The sequence below is a fragment of the Triturus cristatus genome, chromosome 7 (assembly GCF_964204655.1).
Source record: "Triturus cristatus chromosome 7, aTriCri1.1, whole genome shotgun sequence".
NCBI lineage: Eukaryota > Metazoa > Chordata > Amphibia > Caudata > Salamandridae > Triturus > Triturus cristatus.
This window is the reverse complement of record NC_140590.1, coordinates 201,555,532-201,579,801: the sequence shown is the minus strand read 5'-3', so window position 1 is coordinate 201,579,801 and position 24,270 is coordinate 201,555,532. Positions and strand designations below refer to the sequence as shown.

Below are 24,270 nucleotides of genomic sequence, written 5' to 3'. Positions count from 1 at the left end.
TGAAGGATGTCATCTCATACAGACTGCTGGCGGCAAGCTAGACGCACAGGTCACATGTCATTGGAAATATACAGATCATACACATAGCGATGAAGGGGTACACGTGAAAAACGAAAACACAGACATGGATACGGTGCAGATATGTCCTCATGTCATAAAATCATCTTTGAAGCATCCAGACACACGTAACGTGTGAATCCACATGTGGCATGGTGTGCGTATATATGTGCCATGCCCATCTACATACAGACACATGTTGGATGCAGCAACAGCAGATGCATTTGATGGAACACCAACAGCAAGCTCATGGGAACACATGACACACACAGGACATAGTCACATCGGGGCACGCTGGTACTTAGATGTCAGGTGTTAGTGTCCCTGTCCCTGGCATCAGGGGACATTTGCGGGTGTTGGTGACTGTGCCATACCAGTGATGCAGTGCTTGACACGTCTGTACTACATGCACACATGTGCAAAGTGGGAAGGGGAAGTTTGCCACATACTGCCCCATCACACATGACATGTGTACACAGGTCATCACACATCTATTGTGCTAAAACATGAGGAGACATGGGCCATATCACTGCCTGACACACCTAGGCCCTGCACATGAATGTCTGCAATGACAATGACTTGATGTACAGCCGTGCATGAGTCTGACACCTCCATTCCATTCGTGTGCGCCTCCTCTCACCTGTGTAAGCTGTGAAACGCACCGTACACACTCTCTGAGGGCGTGTGAACGGTCCGTATCATCACATTGGTATTCCCGCCGGAGTACGGGTGTGTGTACGGACTGTACACACGTACGTGTACTACCAGTGTGTACACATACGTGTACGACCAGTGTGTACATGTACGTGTACTACGGCAGTGTACACACTGGTCGTACACGTCCGTGTACACACTGGTCGTACATGTACGTGTACACACTGGTCGTACCCGTACGTGTACGACCACTGTATATACTCGTACACGTACGTGTACACACTGGTCGTACATGTATGTGTACACACTGCTCGTACCCGTACGTGTATGACCACTGTGTACACTGCCGTAGTACACATATGTGTACACACTGATCGTACACGTACGTGTACACACTGGTCGTACACATACGTGTACACACTGGGCGTACACATACGTGTACACACTGGGCGTATGTGTACACACTGGTCGTACACGTACGTGTACACACTGGTCGTACACGTACGTGTCCACACTGGTCATACCCGTATCTGTACGACCAGTGTGTACACCTACGTGTACTATGGCAGTGTACACACTGGTCGTACACGTCCGTGTACACACTGGTCGTACACGTACGTGTCCACACTGCTCGTACCCGCGTGTGTACGACCAGTGTGTACACGTACGTGTACGACCAGTGGGTACACGGACGTGTATGACCAGTGTGTACACTGCCGTAGTACACGTACCTGTACACACTGGTCGTACACGTACGTGTACACACTGGTCGTACACGTACGGGTCAAACGCACTGTGCAACTGGTGCCGTAGGGGTACGTGTGAAACGCACCGTACCTGTGTGTGGATTGCTAAATCACATAGGGACACATGAGGGACAAGTATTAGGGCCTAAATGCATGCTGGTTGTCATGGATACCAATTTTAAACTTCAAATTTTCAATCATGTGGCCTGTAAAAGGCAGTTGGCAACTAAATACAATGTTGCAAAGTGGTTGTTGACTTCACATTATGCTCAAATTTTGAACCATGCAAAGGCACTCACTGGTGTATGTTTAAAGGGATTGGAGGAAACGTAGGATGCAAATGAGACTGACCAATCACTCTGTACTCCTGTAAATGACACAGCCCAGCAAGGCAGATATAAGTCAGCCAGAACCCATGAGAGGGCACTTGCCAGCACTACCTTTCACTCGACACCACTGCAGCTGCTTGTGCTTCCTCTGGCACCATGTCAAGTTCTGTGGAGAGGGCCCAGCCTTTCACCCATGAGGAGAATGAGGCATTGCTTGATGTCATCCTCCCACAGTACCCCAGCCTGTATGGGAGACCAGGAGAGCAGGTGAGTGCTGACTCCACTAGCTTTGACTGTGCACCTTTTTTGTGACTGTCACTTCTGCCATTGTGTCCAGGTGTGACAGACATGCAATGTTGTTTAGAGTGTGTCCCGGGGGGGAATGGCTTATGTTTCCCATGCAGAGCATGATGTAGTTCCTGTGTGCACTCCTCACTTGCATTGTGCTTACTGTGACTGCATAGTGCATGGCACATTCAGCCTGCCCAATCCTTTGGGCAATTTTTGTTCTATAGTCCAGAGGTTATTCCCTGGCCCCCCCGGTGGGACAGGTTACTGTACCCACAGATGTGTGTGAGTTGAGTGGAGCTGTGGTGAGAGTGTCCAAATGATGTGTACGCCCCCTGGACATTGATGTGTGTGAATGTTCCTTGTCATGTGGGTGAGTGTCTATGTGGAGTGTTGCACCACAGCTGCATGGAGGAGGCAACAGCTCCACCCATCTGATGTGAGAAGTAAGCCGTGCGGAGTGTCTGACTTGCTGAGCTAGCACCACACCTGTGACACCCCACAGGCAAGTGGCACATGTGCAGAGTGAGGTTTGTATCCGCTGTTGCCAATGGCAGGTGATTGATCTGTGCCTGTGTGTGTCTGTGTACTCTGCTGAGGTTGCGTCAGTGGCCTGGGGCATGTGACAGCTTGGAGGTGCTGTCCATCAGCCTGGGGTTGCATGTGATGCCAAGCGTGTGCCATGATCAGGGAGTGTGTTGCACCCCTCATGCCACCTGTGTACTTTCAATGCCATGTTGTGCATTGGGGCTTCCACAGAGGCTAATGTCCCTATGCCAAAGGTGTTATTTGTTGCCAGCATACTATGCCCTGTTCAACATATCAAAGTTGTTCAAATGTGTGTTTCTCTGACATGGAGCAGGTGTAGTGATGTTGTCTCACTTTGTCATCCTCACAGGTAACTGCCTACGCCAAGGGGGAGATATGGAAGTGGGCCGTCAGGGCCGTGAGATCGGTGGAGGGTCGCAGTCGGCACCTAGCCCAGGTGAGGAAACGCTGGCAAAACATCCGGTGCTGGATCCGGAGGATTGCCCGGTGGCAGCTGAAGGACTCACCTCCACGCAAGCACGTCGGGGGCCGACGCCTGACCCACCAGATGAAGCGTGTTCTGGGGGTGGTCTTCCCTGACTTGGATAGGTGGTTACAGGAGTTGCAGCAGCAGGAAGGGGGTAGGTACATGTGTGTTTGTTGTGTGTCACCAGCTTTTGGAAGTGCTCAGTCGCCTGGATACACAGCGAGGGTAAATTTGTGCAGTGCATATCCTATTCCCCAAAGTCAAACGGTGCTGTTCTTCCTCCCTTCCCCTCCTTGACATGTGTTCCCTGGTGTGTGTGTAATCACTATTGCACATGGTCATCTAGGCTGGCAGTTAATCCAAGTGCACATTGCTTTCTGCATCATGTGGGGGGGGGTCTGAGACATGTGTTGTTACCTTGCCTGTGCCCTGTCCTGTTCAGTCATTTGGGGGTCCATATTAGTTGGCACTGATGCTGAGTCTCAACATAGGAGTGTGAGTTTTCAAATGAACAGACTTGCAGCATGCATGACCGATGTTGTGGCCTCAGACATGATGTGCATGAGTGGGAGATATGCATAGTGCCGGGACGGTAGCTCATGTTACAGTCAGATAATTCCAGGACCATGGAGCAGTGTGCCCACTACAGTCCCCTAAGACACCCTTGCCTTGGAATCATGTGTGTCATCCAACACTTTGCCCATTCTCTGTGTGTTCAGCATAGTTTGGCCTCTGTGGCATTGTTCCCTGCCCTCATTTGTATTTATCTAAAGTGTGCTACATGTGCCCATTGTACAGGCTAACCCCATTTTGCTTGTGCATCCTCACACTGGGCAGTGCCTGTGTGTCTATGTACAACTATCTGTTGATGGTTGTTTGTCACAAATATGTGTTGGCAGCCTCACAAGGTGATGTGGAGTCCATTTAAGATTTCTTGATGCACATTTGAGTAAACCCAGATTAAGAGGTGTAACTTCTGGATCTATCTCTATGACATTGTCTCAGGTATGGGGGGTCTGTGCGGGCAAGGCCTACATGTCCAAACCTTATGTCTCCTTGCCAGGTCTGACCTGTGTGTGATAATTGTCTGGACAGACACTCAACATGCAGTGACCCAGTCATGTTGTGCTGGGTTTAATGTTTGTGCTTTGCAGCATGTGTAAAAAATGCAAATACATGGTTCATGCTCATCCATTTTTTCAACCAGTGTGTGGTCAAGATGCTACGTAGTTTGGTCTGTGTGTGCTGACATCTGTGTGGACATTCTTGCTTGCCATGAGGGTATCTCCTCAGTGCAGGTGCTCCTTATCCCGACACATTGCAGGCCCATTAGCTAATGAATTGTCCTGTGTTTGGACATGTGTGCCACTCCACATGACAGGCAGTGGCTCAGATGTGTTGCTAACTGTGTCATCATGGTACGGATGGCCATGTGCCAGATGGCATGATTCAAGATTTTAGTCAAGAAGTATTGTACCTTGGCACTCACTACACTTATCAACATGTCTCAATTTTTCATATGCTTCATTTTGCTAGTTGGTTGTGAAGGACAATAATGTGCCTGCATGACAGATGTCTCCCAGGGAAGTGCAAAAGAAAGTACTTTTACACTTTCCGTGGACACGCTGGCGCATTTTAAAGAAAGGCACAGTTTGATTACCACTTGTTTTCTGATTATACATATCCATGTTCACACAGTGTGTTTGCATGTGTGTAAGTCCTTGGTTGTTGCTGATACCAACTTACGAGTGTCAAGTCATCAAGACCACCGTGGTGCCATGTATATGTACTTACTGATACCCCATTTCTTCTTTACAGTGGCTTATTAGAATTCGTCTGGCAGCTCATACAATGACTGTGTAAATGTATTTTTGTGTGCACCTCATTGTGTGACTTCTGTCATACAGGCAGATGTGTCTTCTGTTCACAAAGTGGCACATTCACACATTCTAAACATGTACATTGTGTAAAGTGTTGTGAGTCCCAAGGGATCGCAATGTTTTTGGTTATGGTTTCTAAAGTACTCACAGGTCTCAGAGTGTGGGGACACCTTCAGCATTGAGGTGTGTTATTTGGCCTTGGGTGCACCAATACTGTTTCGTTCACAGTGAACAAGAGGTGGCATGCCTTCATAGTCTCGCTGTGCTCAACTGTCCCCAGACACTAGCTTCTCAGTATAATTCGATATCAAGTTATTTGCTGTTGTGTCATAATCTTCATTGTTTCCAAGTGGCATGGTGGGTCAACCAACTGGGGAGTGCCGGGTTACATATGTGCGGACTATTCTAGATGTTACTCATGATGCATTTCCTGATATGCACTGTGACATTTTTGTTTGGACTCATGTGTCTGTTGTATACAGGTGACTGATTTTTTTCTGTATCTTCACCTTGCCCACAGCATCATCGGAGGACACAGAGGGAGACACCTGCACGGACGTGGAGGAGGGATCCAGCACCGCTGCCACCACTGCTGCCGAGTCTGCGGGAGCAAGTGGCATGGAGGGCGAGGGGAGTCAGGCGGAGGACCTGTCTAGTGACAACACTGACTACGACGCTGACGGGTCCGAGGCTGAACTCCTCGAGGGGGCGGAGGCTGCTATGACACCTGGCAGCAGCACTACATCTGTCACCGCCCCCTCCATTCCCATCACCGCCCTCCAAGTTGCTCCGGTCCCTTCTGTCCATGCTAGGCAACACAGTGTCTCCTTCGTGCCAGGCACCGCACCCCCTGCCCGTGTCCCCCCTGCTGCCCTCACTGCAGAGTCTGTGGACATTATGCGGCAGTTGCAGGTTGGCCAGACATCGATGCTGAATGTCCTCCATGGCCACACCCGAATGATAATAATAATGATCCACATTTGTAAAGCGCGAACAATCACCCGTAAGGGTCTCTAGGCGCTGGGGGCCGTCGGGAAGATTAAGCAAGCTATTGCCCATAGTCACATGGTGCTGGGCTAATCTGCCTCCGGTGCCAGGATCGAACCGTGATCCCCCGATTCCGGAGTCGGTCGCCCTGGCTGCGGCGCCACACCCCTTCCCTACACAGATGGTGTCGTACATGGAGGGCATGTCATCAGCGATGTCTGACCAACGGATGTTGCTGAGGTCCATGGACTCTTCACTGACGCAGCAGTGAGTCTCCTGCAGCGCTTCGTCCCCCCCTACCCCTGCACCATCCACACTTCCCACTCCCATACCTGTCCCAAGCACACACAGACATTCCCAAGCACACACCCCACCAGACACAGGCAGCACACCACCACATAAGGGCAAGAACACTCCTCCTGGCACGCACACTCATGGGGATGAAGGCACACCCACTGGGTCTGGGGCACACAGGCATACACGCAGCCACAGTCCGAGGCCGCATGCCGCACTACCCAGGCCCTCCAAAGGCACTCCCCTCGGCTCCCCTACCACACAACCTGACAAGGAGGCCTACTTGGCTGTGCTGGGCCTCAGCCCCTCTGGCTCTCCAGCCCGCAAACGGGAATGGCACTCCACGAGTAGGGGAGTCGAGTCCCTCCCTGTTCCCCCTTCCCCCAGTAGCGCTGCACCCCATCACTCCGCCCCCCTCTCCTTTGAGCCTGTGTTTTCTTCGGGTGAAGGGGAGACGCTGGACGACCTGGCAGCAGTGTGCAGTGCCGAGCTGACCTCCACCTTTGGTGCTGCCCCACCCCCTGTGGTGGAGGCGTCCGTCCCTGCACCCACCACACCTCCTGTCCCTGCGGTGCCTGGTCCTTCCCCACATGATGCCCCCCCCACAGTCGACGGCCCTGAGGGTTCTAATGTGCAGGCAAGGTAGGGGAGACACATGGCCATGTGTCCCCCCATGGACTTCTGATCTGGACTGGCCATGTGCCTTTGTAAATAGTGTCCTTTTATACATTTTCATTTAATGCTGAATAAAGCATTTTATTTTCACTTTGAACACAATTGCATTTCAGGTATGGATGTGGGTGCTGATGGTCCCGGAGTTGGGGTTGTGGTAATGTGTTATGTTTCAGGAAAAAGTTGTAGTCTGATGCTCATGGGGTGGACCATGGTATCTGCGTGCCATCACAATATCTGTGCGAAGTATCTTTGCTCGTGTGTGCTATTTGCGTTTGGAGACATTGTCCCAAGAAGTGTTCCTTCCTCTGTGGCACCTGACATCTTCCCTGCAGGGAGTTGCACTTTTGTTGTGCTGACCTGGGTCAACATTTCCTTTGTTGGTGACGGATCCCTTCAACCATGGCCATGCCTGCTCAGCAATGTCTCCGGCTGCATCGTCTGTGCCATCCTTGCTAGTCACTGTACTTGTGTATTGAGTATGTTGTCATGCCTTAATGGCGACATTGAGCATTTTCCCCACTATGCATGTGTGTTATCCCAGCCTAGCACACAATTGGTACTTGTTCTGCAGGGTATTTGGGCACCTGACTGACAATTGTGGGCATTGTATCTGTGGGAAGTCCACCTGATTCCTTCCATGAGAGGCAACATCTTGGTGCCTGTCCCAGCACCTGTACATTCCTATCAGTCCTGGGATGTGCGTGACAGTGTGTGTTCCCTTTGGCTCTCTTAGTGTAGTGGGCATTGACATGACTGTACAGTCTTCTGGCATGATCTCTGTGTGTGTATTGTGCTGCATCCGCCAGGGGTGGGTATGCATGTGTCATTTCTCCTCACACCCACATGTGTTGTGTCATGCAGTGGGGGAAGGTCATCATTCCTCATGGGAGTGGGGCACTGCTGTCAGTGATGTGTTGTTATGGCACTATCAACATAGTCGAACATTAGGGATGCGTACATACACCCATGGAGTTGTGCTCATCTGATCATGATGTACACACCCCCATTACTCTGTCCACTGCTGGGAGTGATATGCACCCACCCCTCACATGCCTCTCTCCACTGCTGGTATTCCTCTGCACCCACCCCTCACATGTCTCTGTCCACCGCTGGTATTCCTCTGCACCCACCCCTCACATGTCTCTGTCCACTGCTGGTATTCCTCTGCACCCACCCCTCACATGTCTCTGTCCACTGCTGGTATTCCTCTGCACCCACCCCTCACATGTCTCCGTCCACTGCTGGGAGTGTTATGCACCCACCACTCACATGTCTCTGTCCACTGCTGGTATTCCACTGCACCCACCCCTCACATGTCTCTGTCCACTGCTGGGAGTGATATGTACCCACCCCTCACATGTCTGTCCACTGCTGGTATTCCTCTGCACCTACCCCTCACATGTCTCTGTCCACTGCTGGTATTCCTCTGCACCCACCCCTCACATGTCTCTGTCCACTGCTGGGAGTGATATGCACCCACCACTCACATGTCTCTATCCACTGCTGGTATTCCTCTGCACCTACCCCTCACATGTCTCTGTCCACTGCTGGTATTCCTCTGCACCCACCGCTCACATGTCTCTGTACACTGCTGGTATTCCTCTGCACCCACCCCTCACATGTCTCTGTCCACTGCTGGGAGTGATATGCACCCACCCCTCACATGTCTCTGTCCACTGCTGGTATTCCTTTGCACCCACCCCTCACATGTCTCTGCCCACTGCTGGTATTCCTCTGCACCCACCCCTCACATGTCTCTGTCCACTGCTGGTATTCCTCTGCACCCACCCCTCACATGTCTCTGTCCACTGCTGGTATTCCTCTGCACCCACCCCTCACATGTCTCTGTCCACTGCTGGTATTCCTCTGCACCCACCCCTCACATGTCTCTGTCCACTGCTGGGAGTGATATGCACCCACCCCTCACATGTCTCTGTCCACTGCTGGTATTCCTCTGCACCCACCCCTCACATGTCTCTGTCCACTGCTGGGAGTGATATGCACCCACCCCTCACATGTCTCTGTCCACTGCTGGTATTCCTCTGCACCCACCCCTCACATGTCTCTGTCCACTGCTGGTATTCCTCTGCTCCCACCCCTCACATGTCTCTGTCCACTGCTGGTATTCCTCTGCTCCCACCCCTCTCATGTCTCTGTCCACTGCTGGGAGTGATATGCACCCACCCCTCACATGTCTCTGTCCACTGCTGGTATTCCTCTGAACCCACCCCTCACATGTCTCTGTCCACTGCTGGGAGTGATATGCACCCACCTCTCACATGTTTCTGTCTACTGCTGGTATTCCTCTGCACCCACCCCTCACATGTCTCTGTCCACTGCTGAGAGTGATATGCACCCACCCCTCACATGTCTCTGTCCACTGCTGGTATTCCTCTGCACCCACCCCTCACATGTCTCTGTCCACTGCTGGTATTCCTCTGCACCCACCCCTCACACTCTGTCCACTGCTGGTATTCCTCTGCACCCACCCCTCACATGTCTCTGTCCACTTCTGGGAGTGATATGCACCCATCCCTCACATGTCTCTGTCCACTGCTGGTATTCCTCTGCACCCACCCCTCACATGTCTCTGTCCACTGCTGGTATTCCTATGCACCCACCCCTCACATGTCTCTGTCCACTGCTGGTATTCCTCTGCACCCACCCCTCACATGTCTCTGTCCACTGCTGGTATTCCTCTGCACCCACCCCTCACATGTCTCTGTCCACTGCTGGTATTCCTCTGCACCCACCCCTCACATGTCTCTGTCCACTGCTGGTATTCCTCTGCACCCACCCCTCACATGTCTCTGTCTACTGCTGGTATTCCTCTGCACCCACCCCTCACATGTCTCTGTCCACTGCTGGGAGTGATATGCACCCACCCCTCACATGTCTCTGTCCACTGCTGGTATTCCTCTGCACCCACCCCTCACATGTCTCTGTCCGCTGCTGGGAGTTATATGCACCCACCCCTCACATGTCTCTGTCCACTGCTGGTATTCCTCTGCACCTACCCCTCACATGTCTCTGTCCACTGCTGGTATTCCTCTGCACCCACCCCTCACATGTCTCTGTCAACTGCTGGGACTCCTAGGCAGACACCCACCCACCCACCCGCACCCTTGGTGCTGTACACTGCTGTCCTGGCCATGAACACACCCCAATATACTGGTTATATGCTGCACCAGGCCCTAAGCCAACATTCGTGGCGTGTGTACGTCTTGTATCACTAATGTACTGGTGCCCTAGAGGTACGGGTGATGCGGTCTGTACCCCCGCTCTGAGAGCGTGGGTATGGCCCGTACCACCATTGTAGTGGTGATGTAGGAGTACGCGCCGTACACACGCCCTCCGTGCGTGGGTACGGCCCGTACCACCATTGGAGTGGTGATGTAGGGGTATGCGTGGTACGGGCCATACCCACGCTCTGAGGGCGTGGGTACGGCGCATACTCCTACATTACCACTCCAATGGTGGTACGGCCCGTACCACCATTGGAGTGGTGATGTAGGGGTATGCGTGGTACGGGCCATACCCACGCTCTGAGGGCGTGGGTACGGCGCATACTCCTACATTACCACTCCAATGGTGGTACGGGCCGTACCCACGCCCTCAGAGCGTGGGTATGGCCCGTACCACGCGTACCCCTACATCACCACTCCAATGGTGGTACGGGCCGTACCCACGCCCTCCGAGCGTGGGTACAGCCTGTACCACCATTGTAATGGTGATGTAGGGGTATGCGTGGTACGGGCCGTACCCACGCTCTGAGGGCGTGGGTACGGCGCGTACACCTACATCACCACTAGAATGGTGGTACAGGCCGTACCTACGCTCGGAGGGCGTGGTTACGGGCCGTACCACCATTGTAGTGGTGACGGGTACACGTACATGGGGATTGCTGGACACACCCCCCGAGCGTGGGTACGGCCTGTACCATTGTAGTGAAGATGTAGGGGTATGCATGGTACGGGCCATACCCACGCTCGGAGGGCGTGGTTACGGGCCGTACCACCATTGTAGTGGTGACGGGTACGCGTACATGGGGATTGCTGGACACGCCCCCCGAAGTGACCAGACCCTGGAAGTAATGTATGGGCAGTATATGGTATTTTTAAAATGAGGTAGAGGTTATGTTTCCGGCCCCTCGCCCCCCTTTGCCCCTGGGTGTTGTTCTGACCTTCTGCGGCGTGCACGGCGGTTTCGGTGCTCCAGGTCGTAGGTTAGGAGGGACGGGATGACACGTAGGATGGGGTCCATGGCTGTCTGTCGCGTACCGCTGCTCCTTCTTCGCGTCGTCCTCAATTTCCCGGGAGTTTTTGGCTGCAGTAAAAAATGATCCGTGCGGAGTGACGTAGGCACGGATCGTACTTGCTGGTCCGTAGAACGCTGCCTGACTCTGTCCGGACGTCACGTACGTGATGTCCCGGATCAGAATTGTGGGTATTTTTTCGGCGCACGTAGTTTATTACGAATCGTACGGAAATGGTATTTCTGTACGAATCGTACTTGCTGGTTTGTAAGGTGCATTTCCCGGGAAAGAGTCGTACGGAGAATACTCTCCGTACGACCATTCGTTTTACAGGATCGGAATCGGCACCCAAGTGGTCAGTTTTCTTTCAATAGAGATAGTCTTTATTGTGATTATCCAACAGAAATGTGAAGACAGTCTCAGCCAACGTGTTTCATTCAGAAATTGAACTTCGTCAGGGCTGAAAAAGTATGAAAGAGCATAACATAAATATAAAGACATTAAAACAAACACAGGAGCGAAAAAAAAAGTACAAATCCATATATACACAATTACATATATAAGTGAAATGAAAATTATGACAAATATCTAACTACACACTGGACAGTACATACAAACACATATATTTGGAGCATCCCATAAGAACATACTATTGTATGACACCATTTCATTAAGGCATAAGTGTGCCCATATTTACAAAAGAATATGGGCCTCATGTAGGTAGCCAAATACCGGTCGGTAACGGCCGATTTTCGGTAATTATACCGTTACCGACCGGTATTTTGGCTTTTGAGATGTAGGGGGCTCATTTCTGTATTCGGTAATTTACCGAATCGGTAATTTTACCGATTCGGTAAATTCCGAATCCAGAAATGAGATGTAGGGGGAGTGTGTGGGTGTTTTTAGGAGTCGGTATTTACCACCAACTAATAGTTGGTGGTAAATAATGTATGGATGTGTGTAAGCATTTTAAAGCGCTTAGAAGTGTGCAATGTGGCAGACATGCATGCCCTTAGGGCATGTATGTGTGCCACATGTGCACACATGGCCGAATCAGGGGTGCAACAGGGTGTCAATGTGACACCCTACCACCCTTGCATGTGTTCCCCCCATTCCCGAATCGGTATTTACCGATTCGGTAATGAGGCATACCTTCCCATCAATGGGAAGGTATGCCTCATTACCGAATCGGTAAATACCGATTCGGTAATTACCGAATTTTACCGATTCGGTAAAATTTTCCAAATGATTACCTACATACAGGTTACCACTTCTTAAATACCGATTCGGTAACGTTCGGTATTTAAGAAGTGGTAACTTGTATGCTACCTACATGAGGCCCTATATAACAAAAAATCCTTTGCCTATACAGTACATGTAAAATATAAATAAACCTATATAAATACAAAAAAAAAAAAAAGGAAGATAAAACCAGCCAGAGCGGAGGAAAGGCTATTACCCTATGCATTAGACATATTCAACCACCAAGTCTCGATCATGGTCATGTGCATATGTGCGTTCCTCAAAAGTAACTGGCTTGAAAACAGGGACCTAAAAACATGTGCATTATTACAATTAATAAAGCAACAAGTGATAACTTGTAAGTGTGGCCCTATAATAGAATGGGTTCTAATATATCGTATGTGAGGGTCGAAATACTATATCATTTTTGGCCAATCTCGCTATGTATATTTTAATATATGCAGGCTATACATGCTAAAACTATAATTCAACCATATGGATGGTATAGATTAGAAAAGACTAACAAATATAGTAAATGCATTGTACAGCCTGTAAATATAAACAGGCAGAACCCAGAATAAAACGCTAATACCAAACTATTAGGTGGACTAATAATATGAGGCATTTCAAGAAGAGAGAACAGACTGTATGGATGAGCCCAATGTGATACAAAGATCAAAAGAAAGATGTAGACAACAAAAAGCCATAGAGACACATACCATGCGTGAGAATAGATATTAACTCCACAGTGGGGCAACTGTCTGTATTGTTGTGAGTCAGTCTCAAGAGGAGCCAATACTGCTAACGTAGCAATTCCATATTATTTCATTTCATTTGACATGAATGCCTCCTTGATAAGGGAACAATAATAGATTCTGTCAGACAAAAAAAGCAGAAGGAGAATTCGATCAATGGAACAGTTCACACACATATCCTGAAAACTAAAAGAAACTCCCGGAAGGCTAAGAGCGGCAGAGAGAAAATATCCACTCAGGGAATGAGAGGGGGGCATGAGGGCACGGGAATCATATAATAGACGTACAAGACTCAATAAATCTGATAGTTGTGTGTGGTAAATAGTCAATGCACAAACAAGGGCCGGTCATCCCGGCATGGAATATAAATAGTTGCACAATATCGTGTCCGGCAACGGTAAGCCGTATACAACTGCCAAGATAAAAGCTAAACTAAAAATACACCCCATACAGGCCACATTATATCCAGGCAACGCGACACCAGATATGAAGAGATTAAGCAGAACAACAGCAACATGGCAACACAAGCCAGTGCGCCTGAGCTGAAATACACTATCCATTCTATACGAACGAGTCTAATGAGTCGCACCTCACGCTGCATACCAGGAGCCGTCAAAGGTCCGTGCTTCCTCCTCAAACCTTCACCGGATGTTTGGTCACGTCCATCATTGGGAAAGCGTGCCGGTATTTAGGCAGTGGATATGCGGAGGCGTCGACTTCCGCAAACACCAACCGAAGCGACGTAGGTGGGCGTAGACAAAACGGCCTGTGTGATTTTTGCATCTCGCATCTCCATTGAAACCCAAGAGTCAGCATAGAACTTGAAAAAAGACTCGTGCCTCAATACAAATATAAACACCCATATTTAAACCTGAGTGTCAAAAGAGGAAAGAGTATGTTTATTTATCCTGAATCACACAAATCATATTCTAAGGAGCAATAAAGTTTCCAAACGTAGAATTGTATATATTGATGTGTGGAACGACACCGCCTCACATTATAACACATGGCGAGCGATGTTAAACGCCGAACACCATCACAAGAGCACACAGGAGCAAAAGGATTCCAAACGCAGAATTGTGTGTGTCAATGCATAGACAAAACACCGCCTCGTGTGTTTCCACATGGCTAGTGATGTCTAATACGGATGAACGTCCCAAAAGTATATAAAAGGTGTACCAGTTGCACAAGGCAAGAAGCCATCCGGGAAGGCTGTATTTTAAATTAATAAAAATGTATCACAGTAACAATGACAGCGTGAGAAACATATTCTGTTGAAAAAGAATGTTCAGAAATGAAATTACATTGGCTCCATGTGGGAATAAGTAGCTGTGAACATACATTTGAATTAATGAGAGGCATATGGCAAATTTTAAATGGGGTTTATTTTGTTTGTGGATAAGATACTTACTCCCAGTCTCATGCTGATTGGGAGGGTATTTGCTATTCAGCTGTATTGTTTCAAAAGATGTATCATGTAGATAGACCAACACTGACACCAGCACACAAACACACCTGTAGTATAGAAGATGGAAACCAGTTAGTGGGAGACATGTATGGTGTACTCATTCCACCTACAGGAGTCAGAATAATGAAAAGATTACATAACTTTCAACAGTTGGTCATAAGCTGGCAACCAGTACTTCTGGAGCTTTATTAGTTGCAAACACTGATCTTGTAGCAATCAAATCTGCGGTTTTGCAAAATTGCTTCGCATTAGACATTTTAGTCGCAGAGATAGGCAGAGCCTGTCAACTGCTGTAAAACCAGCATTGCTGCTCATACATACGCAATAACAGAAAGAGAATTCAAGAATTTGCATAAAACATTTCAGATGTGAAACCTGAATTAGAAGAGGTAAAAATACATAGGGGCATATGCATCAACATTAGCATTTGCGATTCCTTATTAGCGAAAAATAAGGAATCGCTAATAAGGAATAGCAAAAGGCTATGCATGTAGGAATCGCTATTCAAATAGCGATTCCTTAATATTCCTTATTACCGATTCGGTAATACCGAATCGGTAATAAGGAATACCTACCCATTCATTCCTATGGGCTTGGAGGCCCATAGGAATGAATGTAAAGCCAGTCTGTATTAGCGATTCGGTATTACCGAATCGCTAATAGCGGGAGCACTTTCAAGGGTGCCAGGGTGTCAAAAGGACACCCTGTTGCACCCCTGAAAATGATATGTGCACATATGTTGCACACACACATGCTCTAAGGGCATGTGTGTGTGCAACATGAAACTTTGAAAAATGCACAAAAGTGCATTTTTCAAAGTTTTTGCAAATTACCATGCAGTTCATCTTCATGGTAATTTGCTCCCCCTATTAGCGAAATCGCTAAGTTTTTAACTTTGATGCATTGCATTTAAGGAATCTCACTTTAGGATTCCTTAAATGCAATCGCTATTTAAGGAATCGGTATTTAAGGAATCCCTATTTAAAGAATAGCTATTTAAGGATTCCTTAAATAGCGATTTCTGCTTTTGGGTTGATGCATTGGGATTGGGCATTTTTTCCTTAATACCGGGAGCTATTACCGAATCGGTATTTTACCGACTGGATTTTGGGTTGATGCATAAGGCTGAAAGTGATTAAAAAAACTTTGGTAAGGGAATACACAAGACTGGTCACTGGATCACTATAGCAGGAGGAGGAAACCTGAAAGCTATTCTTTTGTAGCAACTAATTATAGGGCTTTGTATACTTTTCCTATTTGCATTAATCAAAGGCTATGGATACTGCATTAAGAAAGAGCAGAGGAAGGAGTATGAGAATGAAAAAGAACTAGCATTAAAAGATCATCTTAATGACAAATATAGAAAATCATTGAACTTCAAAGGTTTAAAAGCAAGAAGACAATACTCAACTGATGATCAGAGTGCCCACAGAGCAGAAGCTACTTATGAAACTGTGATGGTTAGGATAATCATTGGATGAGGGGATTGAAAGGGAATTTTGTTAAAATGCTAATTTATATAGTTAAGGAGACGTGCAATGTTAGCATACAATTTATATTGAACTGACTCAACATTATAATGTGTACAAATGCAATCTGTAACCATACCTATTAGTACAAGGCCTTAACATTTTTAAAGAAAGACACATTTTACCAGCAACAAAGCTTAAAGTGTTGAGAAGTGCAAAACATTCCTATTTCTTGACATTACCCTGACATGTTTTTTTAAAGAAAACATCACATCGTATTACAAAAGGTTGTGATTAATAATAAGGTTTTGCAAGAAACACTTTATCATTGAATGGAATGACTTCTTATTACTTCACACAGTCACTACAATGCATGAATAGAAAATGTTGATAGTTTAACATACTTCTTATAATATTCATTGCAGAGGATATTTCTTTTCGCATAGCCTATTGTTTAGCCTAACCCACAGTTGTTTCATTTGAAGGTTATAAATGTGATCACACCCACGAGAAAGGGGGTCTAAGAATCAAATGGCCTCATATGTTCACATAGTTTTAAAATGTTTCATACTTCAAGGTCATTCTTTGTTAACTCTTTGGGACATATTTAAAAGGGGATATCACCACTAGAAAGTGACTTTCGACTACGACTCTCCACATCCAGCATGAGTGACCCCCTTTCCAACACAGAACACCTCCACATCCAGATCCAGACCAACTCCAGAACCACGTTCTGCAGCACCCTCATTTACAGACCACCAGGACCTTGCACCCATCCGGCAACCACCATCGCTGAACTTGCCGCCCCCCACACCATCACCTCCATGGACTACATTCTACTCGGGGACCTCAACTTTCACCTCGACAACCGCACCGACCCGACTTCACCACTCTCCTCGACAACCTCACCAACCTAGGACTGAAGCAGCTCATCAACAAGCCCACACACAGAGCGGGTCACACCCTCAATCCCATCTTTGCGGGAGGAACAAACATCCACTTCAGCCACACCACCCAGACCCTCTGAACGGACCACCACTGCATCCACTTCACCTTCAACACCATCACCGTTCCCAAGCCCACCCCGTGCCCGTCACGTCGGAACTGGAGCAAGGTCACAGAGGACCACCTCAACACCACCCTCTGTCAAAACCCCCCCAGCGCCACGACCGACACCAATACCGCAGCCAGGGAATTTCAGAGCTGGGTCTCCTGCTGCACCGACAAGCTCGCCCCCCTCTGCCACACCACCAAACAACGCCCTCTGAAGGCCGCTGGTTCACCACAGAACTTCAAGAATCCAGACGCTCCCGCAGACGCCTAGAGAAAATCTGGTGAAACCAGAAAACCACAGAAGCATGAAAGAACCACAAGATCACCCTAAAGGAATACCACCAGCGCATAAGAGACACCAAACGGACCTTCATAAGAGACAAAGTCCAGACCAACACGACCAATACCAAGGAACTGTTCAACGTCATACTGCAGTTCGCAAAACCCACCTGCGAAGCCACGGATGTCACACCTTCCCAAGAACTCTGCGACAAGCTCAGCTCCTACTTCTATTTGAAGATTAAGGGCATCTACGACAGCTTCAGTGAACCAGCACCAGACATCACCCCACTACCCACCCCAGATGATAAGCCGACCATCACGTCATGGGATCCCACTACCGTCGAACTCATCACCGTGACCATGAAGAAGACACACTCAGGAGCCCCATCGGACCCCTGCCCACCGCACATACTCCAAAGAGCCACCACCTTCAACGCACCCGATCTAGGACATACCATCAACGCCTCCCTCAGAACTGGCATCTGCCCAGAGGACTGGAAATGGGCGAAAGTTAAACCCCTTCTCAAGAAACTAATGGACCTGAAAAACTACCAGCCCATCTCTCCCCTCCACTTTGTGGCCAAAGTAACCTAGAGACTCGTTAACGCCCAGCTGACCGCCTTCATCAAAGAGAACTCCATCCTAGATGCCTCTCAGTCTGGATTCCATAGCAGCCACAGTACCAAGATCGCCCTCCTTGCCGCCACTGACGACATCCACACACTACAAGACCAGAGACACACTGCTGCCCTCATCCTTCTAGACCTCTCTGCAGCCTTCGACACCGTTTCACATCGTATGCTTGCAGCCAGACTTCACAGCGCGGGAATACATGGAGTCGCCCTCGACTGGATCCAATCCTTCCTCTCCGGCAGAACCCAGAGTATTCGACTCCCTCCCTTCATCTACGAACCCAAGGAAATCAACTGCGGAGTACCCCAAGGATCATCACTCAGCCCGACGCTCTTGAACATCTACATGGCCCCCCGCGCCGCCATCGTCAGACAGAATGGGCTCAGCATTGTTTCCTATGCCAGCTCATCCTCTCACTCATGAAGAATCCTGAAGATACCAGACTCTGCTTCCAGGAAGGATTGAAGAACATGGCAGCCTGAATGAAAGACAGCTGTTTGAAGCTCAACTCAGAGAAGACTGAAGTCCTCATCCTCGGACCCTGCACCTGTGCCTGGGACAACACCTGGTGGCCCTCCACCCTCGGAAGCCCACCCACCCCTACAGACCATGCCCGGAACCTCTGCATCATTCTTGACTCCTCCTTCTCCATGAACCACCAGATAAACGCTGTCACTTCCATGAGTTTCAACTGCCTTCGCATCCTCTGTTAGACCTTCAAATGAATCCCACCTGACTGCAGAAGGACAGTCACCCACGCAGTCAAAACCAGCAGACTGGACTACGGCAACGCCCTCTACGGCAGAGTCAACAGAACTCTTCGACACAAACTCCAAACCATCCAGAACGCCACAGCCAGACTCTTCCTTGGGACAACACGTCACGAGCACATGATCCAACACCACTCCACTGGCTCCCCGTCGAGAAGACGGGCACCTTCAAGCTCCTCACCCACGCCTACAAATCCTTCAACAACATCATACCCAAATACCTCAACGAGAGAGTGTCCTATCACGCACCCTAGAGGAAACTCCGCTCCGCCAACCTCGCCCTGGCAGAGATACCACGCATCCGCAGAAGCAGAACCGGTGGAAGAGATTTTCCCTACATCGCAGCCAAGACCTAGAATGAGCTCCCTGTGAACATCAGATGCTCCCCGACCCTGCACACGTTCAGGAAGGACCTAAAGACCTGGCTCTTCGACTGATCCGGAGCTGCTTCCCCAACACCCCCCCCCCCCCAGCACCTTAAAACCCTCACGGGTTAGTAGCGCACTATATAAACCCCTGATTGATTGATTGATTGATTGATTGATTGATTGATTGATTGACTTTTAACAACGTTCTGGTTGGGATATGCCCTTCTCCATATTTACAAAGTGTTGCTAAACCACTTTTGTAGCTTAACACCATCCTGTGATTAAAGTTCCCTTACACACATCAATTAGCTTCAAAGGGCCATGCAATGGGTGTTGTGGTGGATGTTCCAATGCAAAACCCATTGCTTTTGACGCTGCCCCATATTTATCGGCAGGCATTGGAATGGTGAAATGTGGAAAAATACTTTTAATTCTCCTCGTTTTTGCTTTTCTGCAGAACACATACTAATAGCACATGTCATTAATGATTGTTTATGTGAAGGAAGCTAGCCCTTCCTGCACATAGATTATCATTAAATAATGACAATTTGCTACTTCTATGTGTGCTGCATTGTGCAAGGGTGCCTGCATTGGTACCAGTCAGGTAATTTTAGCGCCATGGCTAAGGAAAACACTAGGGCGCACCATATTCTTTTGAATAGGGTGCATTCCTGGGTTTTGAAAATGTTGGAGCATGGCACTGACAAGTTTGGCGCAGTTTTGCGATCCAATATTTTCTCTTAAATATACCCCTTTTAGTAGAGACATGTGAAAGACTGGGTAGAGTTTGTTCTCAAGAAAAGTGAACAATGATTGGACGAGAAAGAGAAGCAACACAAATTGCAATATTTCTTTTCATTTTTGAGCACCTTTCCATCTATGCTTTTACCCATACTACACTAAAATCTGAATGCTACCAGCTTTATGCTGAAATCTGAACGCTGATTTGTTATCCTACCCAACCTAATTGCTGATTGCAGTTGCTACTACTACTTCATGATTATTTTTCTTATTTTTGCTGAAGCCTGTACTGAGTTTTTTTAACCTCTCTTTTTGAAAGTTCAGCTGATACTGATTGGTCGAAATTATTGTGGAAATATGGATTTTTATGGTCAGTTATGTCCCCTATCTTGGACCCCAACGGTTCTATGTGCATGTCACAAGTACATGTATGTTTCCCTCCAGTTCCAGTTTCCAAAACGCAAACATATGTGCGTCCACCGTCAACATGTTCTCTGTCAGATCCGCCATCAATGGGCTGGATATTCGATTCCTAAGTATGAAAGGCCACCGACTTTATATGGCTAAGTTACTCCATTTTTACAGTTCAGGCAAGTAGGCCCGATTCTGTCCTCAAAGCCTTCCCTGCTCTCTGTCTCTGACAGCTTCAGCTTGAGCTCGCATCTGTATCCATGAACTTTGTCCTACTCCCTGTGCAGCTAACGGTGCCTGCCTCGGCCAGTTTTTGCCTGCCTGCCAAGAAACTGTATTTCACCTTCGAATTATCTACTTTGCTCTTCAGCCGATGCATTCCTGTCTAGTGCTTTAGGTAAACATTTCCTTTAACTCACAAGCAAAGGACTCGGCCTTTCCGTCCTCCTGCAAGTAATTCATAGCCCTGTTTCCATGGAAAGTTTTCTGCCCCTCGCATCTCATATAGACACTTAGACGCTTGTACACGCACACAGTCAGTATAGAATAGATTCTGTCCGAGAGTCTTTTCTTGTGGATAACATAGTTCTCTAAACATAGGATGTTAGATATGATTTGGGATTAGGTTGACTTGACCCCCCAGACTTCTCGTCTCCACATGTAGAGCTAAATGTCAAGTCCCCTTCACCCCCTAGTTGCACGCCAATCACACGTCATGCTGCTGCGCGCGCATCTATGTTAAGTATTATCTTATAGATCCACCTATGCATGATAATCAGAGCCAATCATGTTTCTTTCTGCTCCTTATTACGCCTAGTTTCGGCTACGCACACCAAACGTCAATGTCCTTATCAATTGTTACGCCTACTGTATTCACTTCATTGTGATGTATGTATTATAAAAGTTACTGCTTGTCAATAAAGTATTGTACTTCACTTCCTGAACCCTCGTGGTGACGGAACCTGAAGGCCGCGACTCGAGTCGGCCATTTTGGAATAAAGCCCATTCAGAAACCTCTTATACCACGGATTCTGCCTCTTATTATTCTGAGCTATTTTGATTAAAGATCCAGTATGAAATTCAGTCCGGTAAAGAAGATTTTATTTACCACATAATGGCGCCCGAACAGGGACACTTTCTCATCTCACGCGCCGGCGGTGCGTTGCAGGCCCGGTCTCCTGCCACAGCTGGACGGACCATAAACGCGTACCAGCAGGATTTCCTGTAAGCTCCCTCCGGTCAAGCGGGGGCGACTGAGGCTGCGATCAACCCAGACGAGGCGGTGAGAAGTGCGAAGTATCCCGACCAGAGCCTAGCTGAGAGAGCAAGATCCGAGGTATACAGAGGCCCACCAGGTTTTCGAAATCCCGATGTCCAGAGGGTCCGCTGTCCGCAGTCATCGAGTCCCGTTCATTCTCTGAGGCCTTCCGTTTCAAGGAGCTACTCGGTGAGTACCATCGCCGGGGAGGCGTGTTGACGCGCACATAGGTTGTGCCGGTCAAGACGGATTTGGGTACACAAATCCGGTCTGCACTGTTTAGCAGTGTATATGTACTGTTTAGCAGTATATCAAGTATTCCGAAGTATTCAGTTATTATCAAGAATTCAGCTTGGTGATTAGTTATGCAGACTGTCATCATTGTCGGTCATTTTTAAAAATGTTTAATGTTTAATGTTTAAAGTGTTAAAATGTCTTGCATATTGTGGTATGAATGATTGTTCATTGTTCACCGTTCATTATTGTGTTTTTCGTATTAAGTGAATTCAAGAGTAAGTATCAGATCAGTTGTCAAGATGCCGCTCTTCTCGAAGTTAAGACAGATTACTACCAGAAAAGGGGTGCTCGAAGAAGCAGTTCCTATTCCTCCTAGGGACACTCCAGGGCATTTTATGTACCACAAGCATGGCTTAGATGCCATATTGTTTCTTGATCTATGGGTAGATTATACCAAGGGATTGCCGGAAAGTCAAAGGTGGCCCGCAGCGGGAACCTGGGATGCAGAGTGCATCATGAAAGTGGAGGAAGAGTTATGGAAAAGAAAAGTCAGACAGTCACAGAAAGACGCTGTTGAGTTATGGCGTAAAGAATCTCATAGACGAACAGAAAAAGCACGTAGACAGGAGGAGAAGAGTAAAGAGAGTTCTAATAAAGTTCAAGAGAATCTATTAATTGAGGAAGGTATCCGAGTGAAATCAGAACAAGTAGATAGACAAAGAAACGCTCTTATGAGTGGTATGTACCCCCTCCTAGCCGAAGGACTACCTAAGGCTGTTCCCGAGATGCCAAAAGACTTGCCACCCCCATTATTTCCAATTAGGGTACATCCAAAAGGGCATCCCAGAACCGCAGAAGATGTTTTTCTTTCCTCATATCTAGATGACGCAGCTCCCGAGTATGCTAACCCCACACCACATAGACCGTCTGGCGGAGGGGTTCAACGTCAGGATCAGGTATCTGTCCCTGTACAACAGCAAGTCCCGACACGAGCTCCGGCAAGCGCATCTGTTTCCGCATCTGTACCCGCAATCGATTCTACAGTGGTATCGACACCTATAGTTGCTGTATCACGTTCGACGAATCCATTCACACCCGACGCCCCTGAAGGGGCCACGGGAGGTGCAAGCAATACTTTTACGCCACCTAGAATAAATAAACTTGTTTTTCAAGAATCAGCGCATTCACGTACACCCAAGTTCGTAAGTGAACGTACGCTTAAGGAACTCCTTATAGATTGTAGATATGACCCAGTGGTCGGTAAAGAGGACGAAATGGTCCTGGCATCCTTACGTATCAGACGAGCCGCAGAGTATTTAGCAAGGTTACCAGGAATGATTACGCATCTAGATAAAATATATCATTTTGTCCAAACAGGGCGAGACCCAGAATGTATTAACAGAGCTATGGAATTCCAGAAAGTAGAGATACAGGGGGAACTGTTACGTTTCCTCATAAACTGTGTGATCAGAAATCAAGACCGACCGGGGGTAGACCCGAATACAATGCTTACTCTTACAAGATGGAGCCAGAATATATCAGAAGGGAGACACGATAAGAAAAACTGTATAATAGCCATGTGCCGAAAAATCCGTAGGGAAATAGAACGTATTCACGAAGAAAGATTGGAAACAGACGAGTTCGAGCAAGATGAAGTCTCCGAATCAGGGAATTCCGCAAGACAGTCAGAAACCATAGCATACGTAGGCAGAGGAAGATCCTGTGATAATACTAGATGTTTTTCTGATCCCATACACTCAGAATGTCCAAATAATAGCAGAACGTATCCGACGCCTGTAATAAATTTAAAGTCTCCTGAACATTTGTTCCAAGCCGCAGATAAAATACTACGGGGACGAAGGGGTTACCATCTCCTCGATTCCCTGGATGAGCAAGAATTAGCCAGATCAGCCGTTCACTGGATTGACAGTCCTGAAAAATACGGTGATGAGACCGTAGCACACACGTTTTTTAACCTTAGTACAGATGAACAACGTTTAGCTGGAATCTATATGATTCAGCAACTCCTTATACTATATAAGAGCCAACATGCTGACCCTGGTCCTTTACCTGATATATTAACGGAACTACTCACGAACAGATGGAGAGGTTCTAGTAACAAGTTAATTAAAGAAATATTAGTGTCACGTAAACAGTATGTCCTTTTTGTAAGTCCGGATTCTTTCCCGCTGCCCCGCAGAGAAAGAACGCCGTATTATATGGATAGACAAAATCCCTTACGAGAAGTGCACCCAATAAAAGGCGAAGACAATGAGTTTCACCGTGTATTTGTATACACACCCATATCAAAAATTGAATTGTTAGAAATGAAGAAAGTAGTACCAAGTCATGACAAAGACCCAGCGGGTTTCCACCGAGAAATTAAGGACATGTTGCTGATGG

The 24,270-nt window shown here is 47.9% G+C and overlaps 1 long non-coding RNA gene across 1 annotated transcript in view; it reads right to left on the bottom strand.

Moving 5' to 3' along the window:
• LOC146809216 (uncharacterized) overlaps positions 1-13,886 on the bottom strand; it is a 35,669-nt gene extending 21,783 nt beyond the window's left edge. The window contains exons 1-3 of the long non-coding RNA XR_014965533.1: positions 13,767-13,886; positions 13,142-13,297; positions 11,109-11,640 (exon numbers count right to left, since the gene is read on the bottom strand). This is a non-coding gene — a long non-coding RNA (uncharacterized LOC146809216). The remainder of the gene's footprint in view (positions 1-11,108; positions 11,641-13,141; positions 13,298-13,766) is intronic.
• Positions 13,887-24,270: the final 10,384 nt, after the last annotated feature.